General features: G+C 46.6%; 1 pseudogene; it reads left to right on the top strand.

Moving 5' to 3' along the window:
• Nucleotides 1–388: 388 nt before the first annotated feature.
• Nucleotides 389–1,102, top strand: LOC139357032 (protein PIMREG pseudogene; annotated as a pseudogene).
• The last annotated feature ends 15,884 nt before the right edge of the window (nucleotides 1,103–16,986 follow it).

The following is a 16,986-nucleotide window of genomic DNA, read 5'->3' as shown; positions in this document are numbered from 1 at the left end:
TTATATATTGCCTTAGATTTATGTCTTCTGCCTCCATTTTTACATCATAAGCAGGAATCCTTCTTCAGCTGCTTTGGTTTTTACCATGATGCAGGCTATAAGGTCGGCACTGTAAGTGCATTTAAAAATCATGCTGAATTATTTCAGTAAAGACTTAGGAAGCTGGAATTTGCAGTCTGGAAACAAGCTTGGTTTAGTTGCTATGGCACAAAGTAATGATTTAAATATATACAAGGATGTTTATAATCACAAAAAAACAGTAGAAAGGGAGTTAAATATCCATTAAATGTATATAGTGGGCAGTGGTTGAGGAGCAGCTGTGCTTGGGTTGTGACTGGCATTGGTCGTGTTGGGGTCTAGTGGGCAGAGAACACTCTTGGCCAGGCAGATGGCTTCTCGGTGGCAGAGAATGGGGACCTCTATGCACTGGAGATCTCTCCAGCACCAGGAGCAGCTGGAGGACAGCAAGGAGCTGCAGCCTGTGGCCAGCCAGCCATCAGGATAACTCCACGTGGGCCCTGGGGTCTCTGTGCAGACAGTTCCAAAGGAGGCTGACCCTGAGAGCCATCAACCTCCACTTCTGCGCAGGCCTTTCCTGGAAATGCCTGGAAACCCCAGAGCCAGGGTAGCAGGGCTTCCAGGCTATAGCTCACTCAGCTAAGAGTGCCTTGGGTGCCATGTCCCAGAGAATCCAGGAGTCCTGCCAAAGTGGCACCAAGTGGCTGGTGGCAATCCAAGTGAAGCCCAGGAGGAGGAAGAGAGGGGCACAGAAGGGCAGTGGATCCCCAACTCACAGCCTGAGCCAGAAGAGCACCCGGCTGTCTGGAGACGCCCCTGCCCACGAGCCACAGACCTCTGGGAAAAGGAGCATCATGACCTCTTTGCCCAGATAGGCTCCCATGCCTACCCATTATGGCGGTCGACGTGGGAGGCTGCCTTCTGGAGCCCCTACTCCTCAGCATAGCCCCTTTGCTCTCCCAGCCAGTCTGACAGTGACCTAGAGCCTATGGGGGCAGGAATTCAGCATTTCTAGAAGCTGTCCCAAAAGCTAGATGAAGCCATTATGGCGGAAGAGAGTGGTGCTGACATCCTCTCTCTCATTCATAGCTGAGGAAGTGGCCTGCAGGAAACAAGCCCTGTCTGATCGCCAAGGCTTCATACCCAAGGTGTCTGTGCTTCCCCATGAGCTTCCTGGAGGAAGCCCCCAGGAGTCGTCAGTACCCCTGGGCCACTGCTAACAAGGACCTGACTAACAAGGGGTCCAGAGCCTCCCCTGCTCCGGCCACATCTGGATACATCAGTGACTGCCTGCCACAGCCTTAAGAGTGTCTTGGGAAGACCTTGCAGAGGTGGGGAGAATTTCTCAGGGGACTCTTGAGCTTAGAAACTCATCATACACTTGACCTTGAGCCTTGTATTTGACTCATCTATAACGTGAAGTGCTAGTATCAGATGTTACAGAGCTCTTAGCTGTGCACCCAGGTGCCTGGTTTTGGGGGAGTCATCTGCAGAATCACTCACCCGCTGTGTTTCCAGTGCCAAGGCTCTTGGGGGTCCCACTCTCATCCCTGCTTTCCCTACCAGGGACTCGGAGGAAGGCATAGGAGATATTTCCAGGCTTAAGACCCTGGACTCACTGGTACCTCTGTATATGTTCAATGCAGAGCACTGTGGGTGTGCCGGGAGGGGTAGCCCTATTCAAGAGCAATTTCTGCTCTCTGTAAATTATTTAAGAAACCTGCTTTGTCATTGTATTAGAAAGAAACTGGTGTGTGACTTTTCTAGATAACACTGCTTTCTCATAATAAAGACTGTTTGCATTTGAAAAAAAAATGTATATAGTGACATGGGAAAGATCTAACAATATATTGGTAAGTGGGCCGGGCGCAGTGGCTCACGCCTGCAATCCCAGCACTTTGGGAGGCCAAGGCGGGTGGATCATGAGGTCAGGAGTTCGAGATCAGCCTGGCCAACATGGTGAAACCCCATCTCTACTAAAAATACAAAAATTAGCGAGGCGTGGTGGCGGGTGCCTGTAATCCCAACTACTTGGGAGGCTGAGGCAGAGAATTGCTGGAATCTGGGAGGCGGAGGTTGCAGTGAGTGGAGATTGAGCCACTGCACTCCAGCCTGGGTGACAGAGCAAGAATCCATCCAAAAAATATATATATATATCTATATATACATATATGTGTGTGTGTGTATATGCATATATATGTATGTGTGCATGTGTGTGTGTATATATGTGTATGTGTGTGTGTGTGTGTGTGTATATATATATGGCCGGGCGCGGTGGCTCATGCCTATAATCCCAGCAGTTTGGGAGGTCAAGGTGGATAGGTCACCTGAGGTCGGGAGTTCGAGACCAGGCTGACCAACATGGAGAAATCCCGTCTCTACTAAAAATACAAAATTAACCGGGTGCTGGGATTACCCAAAGTGCTGGGATTACAAGCATGAGACACTGAGTGCATCCCCATGTATGTAACATTAAAAATAAAGTGCCTCCAAAGATAAGTGATTATCTTTCATTTCTATATTTTTAATATTTTATAATAAGGTGTGCATGTCAAAGAGATGTGCATGTCAAAGGACCAACTTGGAAGAGCTCCTGATGGTTAAAATTGGAACAATATGAATAACAAAATAAACAACATAGTATTGGATTATAAACCAAAGTATAAAATGAGTATAGTTGTCCCTTGGTATTCATTGGGGATTGGTTCTGGGACCCCCAGGAATACCAAATCTAAGGATGCTAAAGTCCCTGAAATGAAATAGTGTAGTATTTGCATATAACCTATGCACATGCTCCTTTATACCTTAAATCATCTATATATTAATTACAATACCGAATACAATGTGAATGCTATGTAAATAGTATTTATACTGTGTTGTTTTAAAAATGCATATTCGTTTTTATTTATTTATTTATTTATTTTTGAGATGGAGTTTCACTCTTGTTGCCCATGCTGGAGTGCAATGGCACGATCTTGGTGCACTGCACCCTCCGCCTCCCAGGTTCAAGCAATTATCCTGCCTCAGCCTCACATAGCTTGGATTAGAGGCATGCACCACCACGCCCAGCTAATTTTGTATTTTTAGTAGAGATGGGGTTTCTCCATGTTGGTCAGGCTTGTCTTGAACTCCCAACCTCAGGTGATCCGCCTGCCTTGACCTTCCAAAGTACTGGGATTACCGGCGTGAGCTACCGCGCCCGGCAAAAATGCATATTAGTTTTAAATGTCACATTGTTATTTTTCATTTTCTGTTTTTTTTTTTTAATGTTTTTTGATTCATGGTTGGTTGAATCTATGGTACAGAACCCATCCATGGATACCACAGGCCTACTGTAAATATGAGTTCAGGCTGATATAAATACATTAATGAATAAAAATTATTATTCTATTTTATTTTATTTTTTGAGACAGGGTCTTACTCTGTCACCCAGGTGGCACAATCTCAGCTCACTGCAACCTCAGCCTCCTGGGCTCAAGGGATTCTCCAGCCTCCTGTGTAGCTGTGTAGCTGGGACTACAGGTGCAAGCCACCAATGCCTGGCTAATTTTTGTACTTTTTAAAATAGAGGCAGGGGTCTCACCATGTTGCCCAGGCTGGTCTCAAACTCCTGAGTTAAAAGCCATCCACCTGCCTTGGCCTCCCAAAGTGCTGGCATTACAGGTGTGAGCCACTGCACCCGGCCATTAATGAATAAAAATTAGTCGAGAAGAATAAACTAATTTTTCAGACAGAATAATCCCATTTAATATATGTAGGTCTGGCTGGGCACAGTGGTTCATGCCTGTAATCCCAGCACTTTGGGAGGCCGAGGTGGGCAGATCACCTGAGGTCAGGAGTTCGAGACCAGTCTGGTCAACATGGGGAAACCCCATCTCTACTAAAAATACAAAAATTAGCCAGGCCTGGTGGTGCATGCCTGTAGTTCCAGCTACTCGGGAGGCTGAGACAGAAGAATCACTTGAACCCGGGAGGTGGAGGTTGCAGTGAGCCACGATCGCACCATTGCATTCCAGCCTAGGTAACAGAGCGAGACTCCGTTTCAAAAAAAAAAAAAAAAGTAGATACTCCCGCTGAGCACGGTGGCTCATGCCTGTAATCCTGGCACTTTGGAAGGCTGAGGTAGGAGGATCGCTTGAGCTCAGGAGTTGGAGATCAGCCTGGACAACATGGTGAAACCCCTTCTCTACTAAAAACAAAAAAATAGCCAGGGTGATGCATGCCTGCAGTCCCAGCTACTTGGGAGGCTGAGGCAGGAGGACGGTTTGAGCCTGGGAGGTGGAGGTTGCAGTTGGTGCCACTGCACTCCAGCCTGGGTGACAGAATGAGACCTTGTCTGAATTTTAAAATAATAACAGTAATAACATCTGTAAATACTCCCTTTTCCAGGAAATGAGCTTAATTCCCTCCCAATTCCCTTTCTACCTTTTTGAAGGTAGGCTAGACTTAGTGGGAGTTGCTTCCAAAGAATAGATTACAGAAAGGGAGAAACAGGAACTTCACAATGCAGAAAGCTGGCAAACTCTGCCTTAACTAAGCAGTGAAGGTTAACTTTACCATTGATGCCATGTGTATGTCGTCTGCCCTGACACGATGAAAAGGGTGCTTCAGCTCTCAGGTATTCTTTCTGAAAACCCATAATCCCAATCTACATGTGAGGAAAACACCAGACAAACCAAATTTGAGGGACATTTTACACAGTATCTGACCAGACATGATGAATAAATGTAATGTGGTATCCTGGATGGAATCTGGAACAGAAAAAGGGTCATTAGGGAAAAACTATCTGAGCAAAGTGCCAAGTTTAGTTAATAGTAACAAACAATGTCAGTTCTTAAATGGAATCAAATGTACCATAGTAATGTGTTAACAAGAGAAAATGAACAAGGGGTATATGGAACTTTCTGTACTATCTTTGCATCGTTTCTGTAAATCTAATATTCCAAAATAAAAAGGTTATTTAAATAATTCTTATAGAAAATGGGAGAAAAGGTAATTATTTGGAGGGAACCACAGGATAAAATGCTTTTCTTTTTTTTTTTTTTTTGAGATCGTCTCACTCTGTCGCCCAGGCTGGTGTGCAGTGGCATGATCTCAGCTCAGTGCAACCTCTGCCTCCTGGGTTCAAGTGATTGTCCTGCCTCAGCCTCCTGAGTAGCTGGGACTGCAGGCATCCACCACCACATCCAGCTAATTTTTTTAAATTTTATTTTTATTTTTTATTTTTTTATTTTTTTGAGATGGAGTCTCACTCTGTTGCCCAGGCTGGAGTGCAGTGGCGCGATCTCAGCTCACTGCAAGCTCCGCCTCCTGGGTTCACGCCATTCTCCTGCCTCAGCCTCCCGAGTAGCTGGACTACAGGCGCCCGCCACCACACCCGGCTAATTTTTGTATTTTTAGTAGAGACGGGGTTTCACCGTGTTAGCCAGGATGGTCTCGATCTCCTGACGTTGTGATCTGCCTGCCTCATCCTCCCAAAGTGCTGGTATTACAGGCATGAGCAACCGTGCCCGGCCTGGTTTTCTTTTTTTTAAATAGAGATGGGGTTTCTCCGTGTTGGTCAGGCTAGTCTCGAACTCCTGACCTCAGGTGATCTGCCTGCCTCAGCCTCCCAAAGTACTGGGATTACAGGCATGAGCCATCATGCCCAGCCTAAAATGCACTTTTGAGTAAATTATTCCTCCTTGAAAGTGGTCCTAGGCCGGGCGCGGTGGCTCAAGCCTGTAATCCCAGCACTTTGGGAGGCCAAGATGGGTGGATCACGAGGTCAGGAGATCGAGACCATCCTGGCTAACACGGTGAAACCCCATCTCTACTAAAAAATACAGAAAACTAGCTGGGTGAGGTGGCGGGCGCCTGTAGTCCCAGCTACTCAGGAGGCTGAGGCAGGAGAATGGCATAAACCCGGGAGGCGGAGCTTGCAGTGAGCTGAGATCCGGCCACTGCACTCCAGCCTGGGCGACAGAGCGAGACTCTGTCTCAAAAAAAAAAAGGAAGTGGTCCTAACAAGAGATACAGAGGCCATGAGGCTGAGGTCCCCTGGAAAAGGATCTCTTAATTTTATAAACTGTGTTTTAGGGCAAAACATATTAGCATTTGGTCTACCAAATCTAGGCTAAGCATTGATAAAGAGATTTTTAGAATACTCGCATAAGCAACCTAAGGGCCTGCCTGTCCTTGCCTACGGCTTTATTTATCTGTCCTTTTCTGAGAGAAGGTGGATTTGACATCTGAAGGAACATTTTCCCACTGATTTCTCAAGCTAGCCTAGGGCTCCCAGAGCCAGGAGGGTGAGCCTTCATGTGGCTCTGGATTTGGGGAGGGCCAGCAAGCACATGATTATGCAGACAGAGCTTTCTGCACTTTCCCTTCCTCCGCTTGGCAGCACAAGCACAAAGTGCTGAAGATAAAAGGCTTCCATTAACACCAAACCACTGGAAGTCAAAGAGATTTTTTTGGCTATGGTTAGGTCATAGCTACAATTTCTCTTTTCCTTCCTTCCTTCCTTTCTCTTTTCTTTCAAGCATGCTTGTGAATCAAAGTCAGGATTTTTACACCTCTGGGCTATTTTCCAGTCCATACTCTAGGAGTGCAGCAAAGATTCAGATGCAGTTTTAATGGTTTCCAAGGATGAGGAGAAGCAAAGGCGTTCATCCCTGGCAGCTTCTTTTCCAGCTTCCAAAGAAGGGAGGGACATAAGGGGGCAGGAGAAACTATTTTTCTCCAATGCACCATCATTGTTCCATACTTCATAGACGTTTACTTTCTTCATTCACCATTTTATTTTTATTTTTTGGGGGGGATGGAGTTTCACTCTTGTTGCCCAGGCTGGAGTGCAATAGCGCAATCTCAGCTCACTGCAACCTCCACCTCCTGTGTTCCAGAAATTCTCCTGCCTCAGCCTCCCGAGTAGCTAGGATTACAGGCACCCGCCACCATGCCAGGCTAATTTTTGTATTTTCAGTAGAGACAGGGTTTTACCATGTTGACCAGGCCAGTCTCGAACTCCTGGCCTGGTGATCCACCCACTTCGGCCTCCCAAAGTGCTGGGATTACAGGCGTGAGCCACCGTGCCCCGCCCATTCATCATTTAAGGAGCTGCTTCCACTGCGCATCAGGGACTTTCCCACTCTTTTTTTTTTTGAGACGGAGTCTGACTCTGTTGCCTAGGCTGGAGTTCAGTGGCTTTGATCTCTGCTCACTGCAACCTCTGCCTCCCAAGTTCAAGCAATTCTCCCACCTCAGCCTCCTGAGTAGCTGGGATTACAGGCACACACCACCATGCCCAGTTAAGTTTTGTATTTTTAGTAGAGATGGGGTTTCAACATGTTGGCCAGGCCAGTCTCGAACTCCTGACCTCAGGTGATCTGCCTGCCTCCACCTCCCAAAGTGTTGGGATTACAGGCACGAGCCACCGCGCCCGACCCTCGAATCACCCACTCTTAACACATGGAGCTCATTAGCACTGGTCCACTTTCTTCACTAATATACTCTGTTCACAGTCTCCTTCCTTGTTTGTTTATGACTTCAGAAATGATTTATTGAGCATGTCTTTTTTTTTTTTTTTTTTTTTTTTTGAGATAGTTTTACTTGTTGCCCAGGCTGGAGTGCGGTGGTGCAATCTCAGCTCACTGCTGCAACCTCTGCCCCCCGGGTTCAAGCGATTCTCATGCCTCAGCCTCCAGAGTAGCTGGGACTACAGGTGCCTGCCATCACGCCAGGCTAGTTTTATATTTTTTAGTAGAAACGGGGTTTTACCATGTTGGCCAGACTGGTCTTCAACTCCTGACCTTGGGGAAATCCTACTGCGTTGGCCTCCCTAAGTGCTGGGATTACAGGCATGAGCCACTGCGCTCAGCCCTGAGCATGTCCTGTTATACTGAATGAGGTACAGGAGATAGGGTGATACAGAAGAGGAAATAGGTCCTGCTCTTGATTGAGGGTGATGCATAAGACCACACAGATCCTGCTTTTGGACGTTTACAGTCTACTGGAGGAGGCAGACATAGGTAAATAATTGGTATGCTGAAAACTTTTGGGGAGAGAGATGGGGCAACGTTAGAACGGTAGCTGGGGAGGGCTCCTTTGAGGAAGTAATACAAGTACTCCAACCTGAATGATAAGGAATGAACCCTGTGAATTGGAGGAAGAGTATTTCAGACAGAGGGAGACAGAAGTCCTAAGGCCTGGAGGCAAGAATGAGCTTAAGTGCTCCAGAATCAGAAACAAAATCTGTGTGGCTGGAAGGCTGTGATCAAAGAACAGAATGAAAGGAGATGAGGCCAAAGAGATAAACAAGCAGGCTGCATATTTCAGGGATGGTGTAGGCCCTAATGAGGAGTTTTCATTTTACTGTCACGGGAAGACATTGATGGGTTGCAACCAGGGAACTAACATGACTGATTACTTTTTTTTGGAGGGTTAACTTTTCCCATATACCCTTTACTCAAATTCACCAACTGTTTACGTTTTACCCTCATTCCTTTCATAATTCTCTCTTTCTCACATGCACACACACCACACACATTTTATGTACACACAGTTTTTTCTCAATCATTTAAGAGTAAATTGCAGATGATCATGTCCTTTCACTCCTAAATACACTTCACGTATGTCCTAAAAACAAGGACATTCTCTTAGGTCACTTTAATTGTCAAAATTGGAAAATTTAACATGGGAACAGCAGTACTATTAATCTTATCTGCAGGTCATGTTCACATTTTAATTATCCTAGTAATGTTCCTTAGAGCTACTTGTGTCCTAGTCCAGATCCACTTCAGGACAAAGCACTGTATTCTTTCTTTTTTTTTTCTTTTGAGACGGAGTCTCACTCGTCGCCCAGGCTGGAGTGCAGTGTCACAATCTTGGCTCACTGCAACCTCTGCCTCCCAGGTTCAAGCGATTCTCTTGCCTCAGGCTCCCGAGTAGCTGGGACTACAGGTGCATGCCAGGCTAATTTTTGTATTTTTACAAAATCGGGGTTTCATCATGTTGGCCAGGATGGTCTCGATCTCCTGACCTCATGATCCGCCCTCCTTGGCCTCCCAAAGTGCTGGGATTATAGGCGTGAGCCACCGTGCCAGGCCACTGTATTTCATTATTATCTCTTTAGTCACCTTTAATCTAGACCAGTTCCTCTGTCTTTCTTTGTCTTCCCAACTTTGACATTTCCCCCCACCCCTTTTTGAGACAGGGTCTCTCTCTGTTGCCCAGGCTAGAGTGCAGTGGGATGATCATGGCTCACTGCAACCTCAACCTCTTGGGCTCAATTGATCCTCCTGCCTCAGCCTCCTGAGTAGCTGGAATCACAGGCATGTGCTACCACACCTTGCTGATGTTTAAATTTTTCTGTAGAGATTAGGTCTCACTGTCTTGCTCAGGCTGCTCTCAAACTCCTGGCCTCAAGTGATCTTCCCACCTGAGCCTCCTAAAGTGCTTGAATTCCAGAGGTGAGCCACCACCCCCTGCCAACCTTGACTTTTTTTTTTTTTTTTTGAGATGGAATTTCGCTCTTGTTGCCCAGGCTGGAGTGCAATGGCACAATCTCGGCTCACCGCAACCTCCACCTCCCGGGTTTAAGCAATTTTCCTGTCTCAGCCTCCCGAGTAGCTGGGATTACAGGCATACGCCACCACGCCCAGCTAATTTTGTATTTTTAATGGAGATGGGGTTTCTCCTTGTTGGTCAGGCTGGTCTTGAACTCCCAGCCTCAGGTGATCCACCCACCTCGGCCTCCTAAAGTGCTGGGATTACAGGCATGAGTCACCGCATCCGGCAACCTTGACATTTTTAAAGAGTGCAGTCATTCTGTAGAATGGTCTTCCATTTTGGTTTGTCTGATGTTTCCTCGTGATTCTAATCAGATATCCATTTTTGTCAGGAAAACCACAAAACTGATGTTGTGTTTTCTTCAGTGCATCATGAGGAGGCACATGATGTTGGCTGGCACCAGAGACTTATACATAAAAAGATAATTTGAGGCTGGGCAGTGGCTTACGCCTGTAATCCCAGTACTTTGGGAGGCTGAGGCGGGTGGATCACCTGAGGTCAGAAGTTTGAGATCAGCCTGGCCAACATGGTGAACCCACCCCCCCATCTCTACTAAAAATACAAAAATTAGCCAGGTGTGGTAGTGAGCGCCTGTAGCCCCAGCTACTTGGGAGACTGAGGCAGGAGAATCTCTTGACCCTGGGAGGCAGAGGTTGCAGTGAGCCGAGATTGCACCACTGCACTTCAGCCTGGGCGACAGAGCAAGACTCCATCTCAAAAGAAAAAACAAAAAACAATTTTAATGTAAATGAGAAATGGATTGCAGGGTAATAAGAATTGAAGCAGAGGGATCAAGAAGGAAGAAGCCATTTCAGTGGTCAGGAGACAGATGATCATAGTTTATAACAGGTTGGTAGCAGCGGAGATGGTAGAAGGCGATCAGATTCAGTGTATGTTTAGAGTAGAGCTGCTCAGTTATTCCCACTTCCCTAGTTCTCTGCTCTCTAGTCCATGGACCCATCTGTGTTCTCTCTCTTTGGCCCTCTCTTGTCTTTTCCCCCTCTGCACAAACTTATATTCCATAGCCCCTGACTTCACCCACTTTCTTGCCGATGTCCTATATTCCTTTGCCCCTTTGTCTTCATTGCATCTGCCTGGCAAGCCCTGGGCCTGGATGACTCCAACTTTTAGCTTTCTAGCTACCCACGCTTGGGCTGTTGAATGCTGCTGGATAAAAACCCACACCTGGGCAGACCAGTGCCCCTCTAAATTCACAGACACAACCCTTCACAGTGGCTATTTCCAAGCCTCCTCAAGTCCCCAGTGCCTTATGTACCCCCTTACTTTCAGCAGATGATCTCACTCCTTTCCGGAAAAGACAGAATCCAACTCCCACTAACAAATGGCAAACCGTCCAAATCCGTAACCCTCATTTTCTTCAGGTGTGTTATAAAAGAGTTTCCTTCTCCTTCCTAAATCTAAATGCTGCTCCTGAGCCCTAGATTGGCTTCTCTCATATCTTCTTAGGGACCTCACACTATGCATAAGATTCTACTATGGATAAGACTGTCTCAGTCTCACCTTCTCAACTGGCTCCTTCCCATTAGACACGAGCATGCTCAAACCTCTCCCATTTTGTAAAACAAAATCATCGACAAAAACCTTTGTCTAGGGGGCACCTATGGTCCCAGCTACATGGGAGGCTGAGGCAGGAGGATCCCTTGAGCCAGGAGTTCGAGGCTGTAGTGAGCTATGATAGCACCACTGTTCTCCTGTCTGGGCGACAGAGCAAGACCCCAACTCAAAGCAAAACAAACAAACAAACAAAACAAAAAAACCTCTGCCTGAATCCCATTTTCCTTTCCAACTGCTGATCTCACTCTTCTCCTCTGGCAGTTTCTCTACCTCCAAGGCTACTTTCCTTCCATCTAGATTGCTCACCCTTTTTCTTTTCTTTCTTTCTTTTTTTTTTTGGTCGAGACAGGATCTCATTCTGTCACCCAGGGGGGAGTGCAGTGGCATGATCTTGGCGTACTGTAGCCTTGACCTCCTGGGTTTAAGGGATCCTCCCACTTCAGTCTCCTGAGTAGCTGAGACCACAGGTACACACCACCCTGCCCAGCTAATTTCTTAAAAACTCTTTTGTAGCAATGGGTGTTTCACCGTGTTGCCCAGGCTGGTCTCAGACTCCTGAGCCCACACCATCTGTGCGCCCTGGCCTCCCAAAGTGCTGAGATTACAGGCATGAGCCACCGTGCCCAGCTGATTCTTCACCTTCGATTAATATTACCTACCCTATCAATAGGCAAAGGCCTATTTTCTTCAAGTCTAAACTTAAAAGTAATTTCCTCAAGGAGACATTCCCTGACTTCTGAGTTGGAAAGTCTCTTTGCTATGTATTTGTGTAGACTCATGTACTTTCCCACCATGTCATTCCTTACACTTTGTAAAGTACTCAAATACCATCTGCTTTCTCCCCTTTATGCCATGAAAACAAGGACTCTGGTTTTCCCATTCACCACTACATCTCCAGCATCTGACACAGTGTCTGGGAGACAGAATCAGTAAATAACTGCTGAGTGAGTGTATAACTAATCTTCAGTCATTTGGAAACTGGCAAGGGTAATAGGTTGTTGAAGTGAATACTATATAATAACAGTGTTTTTTTGGAATCCAAAGGTTCTGTTAACTGTGCATATGGATGGCTAAATTAGGAGATGAGCAGCAGGTGAAGAACTTGCCCTGACTGTAGTGGACACTCGGAAATTGGGTAATTGGCAAATTTCTGGCCTTATTCTTCAGGGTAGCTAACTCCCTACTCAGAGCCTCTTCAACAGTCCAAACTGGCTCATTCTATTGTAGATGTCTGTTTCAGGCCTTCGTTCAAATGCAGAAGCTTTGGGGGCACAGTTTGGACTGGAGTTTTCCTCCCTTTGGAGTGGGTTTATTCCCAGGCCCCTACCTTCCACAAGACTATGATGGATCATCCTCTTGGGTCACCTCCTCTTCTCTCTGACCCTGGTTCTTACTGTGGAATCATGGTTATAGGCAGCAAAGGCTGAATGCCTTAAGAACTAGGACTCTGAAGTTGCATGGTCGTGGTTCCAATCCCAGCTCTTGCACTTTCTAGCTATGTGACCTTAGACAAAGTAGCTAACCTCGCTAAGCCTCTCTGTCCTCTTGTTTTGCACGTGCCTCAATTTACAGTGGTGGTGTGAAGAAAAGAAAGAGCGCTGTTAGCACTATGCCTAGTACACACCCAGTGCTCAATAAATGTTACCTATTATCATTCGTATAGCAGAGTGAAAGTGGATCTGTCATCTGGGTACCTTCTCCCTCCACAGTTTCCTCAGGCTGTAAGGAGAAGTGGCACCAATGTTAGTTGAGACTAATTACCCACTTCCAAATAACCCTTCCTTAGATTCTAAATTGCAAGGTATATTCACCATTATTATATTTGGACACCTCTGCAACCAACTCATTTCAGAGCTAATCTGTACCCCTTTTATTTCTGGAGGCCTCTAGAATTCAACTCTCGAACATAGACCTCTGACTTCAAAATGACTAAACATGACTTCACACCCGTTTTTATTGGTTTCCCTGAAAATGGCAACTTTCATTTTCCAGCGGGTAGTACAATATTAGCTGACAGAGACACTGGGCACCCTGCATTGGGGAGCCCAGTTTTTAGTTATGCAAATGTAGACTCTTGAAATAAACATGTTTCATATTTTCTTTTTTTTTTTTTTTGAGACGGAGTCTCGCTCTGTCGCCCAGGCTGGAGTGCAGTGGCGCGATCTCGGCTCACTGCAAGCTCCGCCTCCCGGGTTCACGCCATTCTCCTGCCTCAGCCTCCTGAGTAGCTGGGACTACAGGTGCCCACCACCGTGCCCGGCTAATTTTTTGTATTTTTAGTAGAGATGGGGTTTCACTGTGGTCTCGATCTCCTGACCTTGTGATCCGCCCACCTCGGCCTCCCAAAGTGCTGGGATTACAGGCGTGAGCCACCGCGCCTGGCTTTCGTTTTTTTTTTTTTTTTGAGACAGGGTCTCAATCTATTGCCCAGGTTGGAGTGCAGTGGCACAATCATGGCTCTCTGCAGCCTCAGCCCCCTGGGCTCAATTGATCCTCCTGCCTCAGCCTCCTAGGTAGCTGGGTACACAGGCACACACCACCATGCCCTGCTGATTTTTTAATTTTTTGTAGACATGGAGTCTTGCTATGTTGTTCAGGCTAGTCTTTAACTCCTGGGCTCAAGCAATCCTCCCACCTTGGCCTCCCAAAGTACTGGGATTATAGGAATGAGCCACTGCACACAGCCTATTTTATATTTTCTTAAGTGCTAGACTTCAGTCTTAGAAAGAATGGGTCAGAGTGTTACTAGGATGACTTCTGGAAGAGAAGAGCTAACAAGGAGAGTTGGTGATCCGTGGGATGGTGAGGGAGATGGTGGGTCATGAACTCCTAGGTTTGGAAGTGAACAGTAGGTGACAGTGAAACAGGTTTAGGGGAGATGGAGAATTTTATTTTTGGGGGGGCACATAGTGTGTTTGAGTTGTCCATGGGACATAAAAGTGACAATACTGTGTATACAAATGTTTTATATATGAGCCGGGCATGGTAGCTCATTCCTGTAATCTCAGCACTTTGGGGGGCCAAGGTGGGTGGATCACCTGAGGTCAGGAGTTCCAGACCAGCCTGGCCAACATGGTGAAACCCGGTCTCTACTAAAAATACAAAAATTAGCTGGCTGTGGTGGTGCATGCCTGTAATCCCAGCTACTCGGGAGGCTGAGGCAGGAGAATCCCTGGAACCTGGGAGGCGGAGCCTGCAGTGAGCCAAGATGGCACCATTGCACTCCAGCCTGGGCGACAGAGTGATACTCCATCTCAAATAATAATAATAATAACAAAATTTTAAAATTACCAAATTTTGTAATAGTGATTGTCTCTGAGTGGTAGAATTTTGGGTGATTTTAATTATCTTTTAATATAAATATTTGCTATGACTCACTAAAATGTATTGGCTGGGCATGGTGGTTCAAGCCTGTACTCTCAGTGCTTTAGGAGACTGAGGCAGGAGGATTGCTTGAGGCCAGGAGTTTGAGACCAACCTGAGTAACATAGCACTGTATCTTGGGCAATACAACAAGACCCCTGCCTCAAAAACAAAAAACAAACATACAGGCTGGGTGTGGTGGCTCACACCTGTAAATCACAGCACTTTGGGAGGTCAAGGTGGGTGGATTGCTTGGGCCCAGGAGTTCAAGACCAGCCTTGGCAACATGGTGAAAACCCGTCTCTATTAAAAGTACAAAAAATTAGCTGGGCATGGTGGCAAGTGCCTGTAGTCCCAGCTACTCGGGAGGCTGAGGCGGGAGGATCAATTGAGCCTGGGAAGTCACGGTTGCAGTAAGCCATGATCATACCACTGCACTCCAGCCTGGGTGACAGAGTAAAATCCTGTCTCAAAAACAAACAGACAAAAAAAAACACCAAAAAGCCTGCGTGAGGTGGCTCACGTCTGTAAATCCCAGCACTCTGGGAGGCTGAGGCAGGTGGATCACTTGAGGTCAGGAGTTCGAGACCAGACTGGCCAACACAGTGAAATCTCGTTTCTACTAAAAATACAAAAAAATTATCCAGGTGTGGTGCTGTGCACCTGTAATCCCAGGTATTTTGGAGGCTGAGGCAGGAGAATCGCTTGAACCCGGAAGGTGGAGGTTGCAGTGAGCCAAGATCGCACCACTGAACTCCAGCCTGGGCAACAGAGCGAGATTTTCCTGGATTCTGACCTCAGGACTTTTTTATTTTCCCACTTAGTGACTCTCTTAGTCCTCTCATCAAACTTGGCCTTGCCTCTTGCCTCTCTTCTAGCACTATCTGGACACTCCCTCTGGCCATGGTGCTGCTGGTGACCCCGAATAATAAGGGAAAGATGCTGGGATACATAGAAAGGTACTCTTCCATCTGGAGTATTATTTCACTGTGTGCAAATTTGTATGATTTTGGAGAGAAGGGTCATAAATACAAATTAAAGGATTGGAAAAATATGACAGACTTATGAAGTATATGAAAGGATAAGGTTTAAGATTGAGCTTTCAATTATTTAATGACTTCCTTGAGAGGCCTATAAAATGAGTTAAATAGCCAGGGCGCAGTGGTTCACACCTGTAATCCCAGCACTTTGGGAGGCTGAGGCAGGCTGATCATGAAGTCAGGAGTTCGAGACCAGCCTGACCAACATGGTGAAACCCCATCTCTACTAGAAATACAAAAAGTTAGCCGGGTGTGGTGGCAGGTGCCTGTAATCCCAGCTACTCAGAAGGTTGAGGCAGAAGAACTGCTTGAACCCAGGAGGTGGAGATTGCAGTGAGCCGAGATCATGCCACTGCACTCCAGCCTGGGCAACAGAGTATGACTCCATCTCAAAAAAAAAAAAAAAAAAAAAAGTCAAATAACCAGCTCTTCTCCACCTGCACTGAGAAGACCAAAAGTAAATGGGCTAAAGTTGCAAAAGAAGGGATTCTGCTTAGGTTAGTGATTTTTAAAGTTTTGGTTATAGAACCCTTGAAACAAAATTTGAAAGGACAATATATAAAACAGAAAAAAAGGGTACTGGAAGACGGATTCCCTAGCCCAGCGAGCTCTCTCCTCAGAGGGCTTGCCAAAACACAGTTTGAAAACCAGTTGTTGGCTAGGCATGGTGGCTCATGCCTGTAATCCCAGCATTTTGGGAGGCTGAGGTGGGCGGATCACCTGAGTTCAGGATTTCTCGATGAGCCTGGCCAACATGGCGAAACCCAATCTCTACTAAAAATACAAAAAAATTTGGTCAGGTGTGATGGTGCACGCCTGTAGTCCCAGCTACTCGAGAAGATGAGGCAGGATAATTACTTGAACCTGGGAAGCCGTGGTTGCAGTGAGCTGAGATCGTGCCACTGCACTCCAGCCTTGGTGACAGAGCAAGACTCCGTTTCAAAAAAACAAAAAAGGAAAACCAGTTGTTAAGATCAGGGGCAGGTCAAGTGCGATGGCTCACGCCTGTAATCCCAGCACTTTGGTTGGCTGAGGCGGGCGGATCATGAGGTTAGGAGATTGAGACCATCCTGGCTAACACAGTGAAACCTCGTCTCTACTAGAAATACAAAAAAAAAAAAAAAAAAAAAAAAAAAAAAGGCCGGGCGCAGTGGCTCAAGCCTGTAATCCCAGCACTTTGGGAGGCCGAGACGGGCGGATCACGAGGTCAGGAGATCGAGACCATCCTGGCTAACACAGTGAAACCCCGTCTCTACTAAAAATACAAAAACTTAGCCGGGCGAGGTGGCGGGCGCCTGTAGTCCCAGCTACTCGGGAGGCTGAGGCAGGAGAATGGCGTGAACCCGGGAGGCGGAGCTTGCAGTGAGCTGAGATCCGGCCACTGCACTCCAGCCTGGGCGGCGGAGCGAGACTCCATCTCAAAAAAAAAAAAAAAATAAAA

The sequence above is a fragment of the Macaca nemestrina genome, chromosome 11 (assembly GCF_043159975.1).
Source record: "Macaca nemestrina isolate mMacNem1 chromosome 11, mMacNem.hap1, whole genome shotgun sequence".
Classification (NCBI taxonomy): Eukaryota; Metazoa; Chordata; class Mammalia; order Primates; family Cercopithecidae; genus Macaca; species Macaca nemestrina.
The sequence above is the reverse complement of the archived record's forward strand: the minus strand, read 5'-3'. Positions and strand labels throughout refer to the sequence as shown.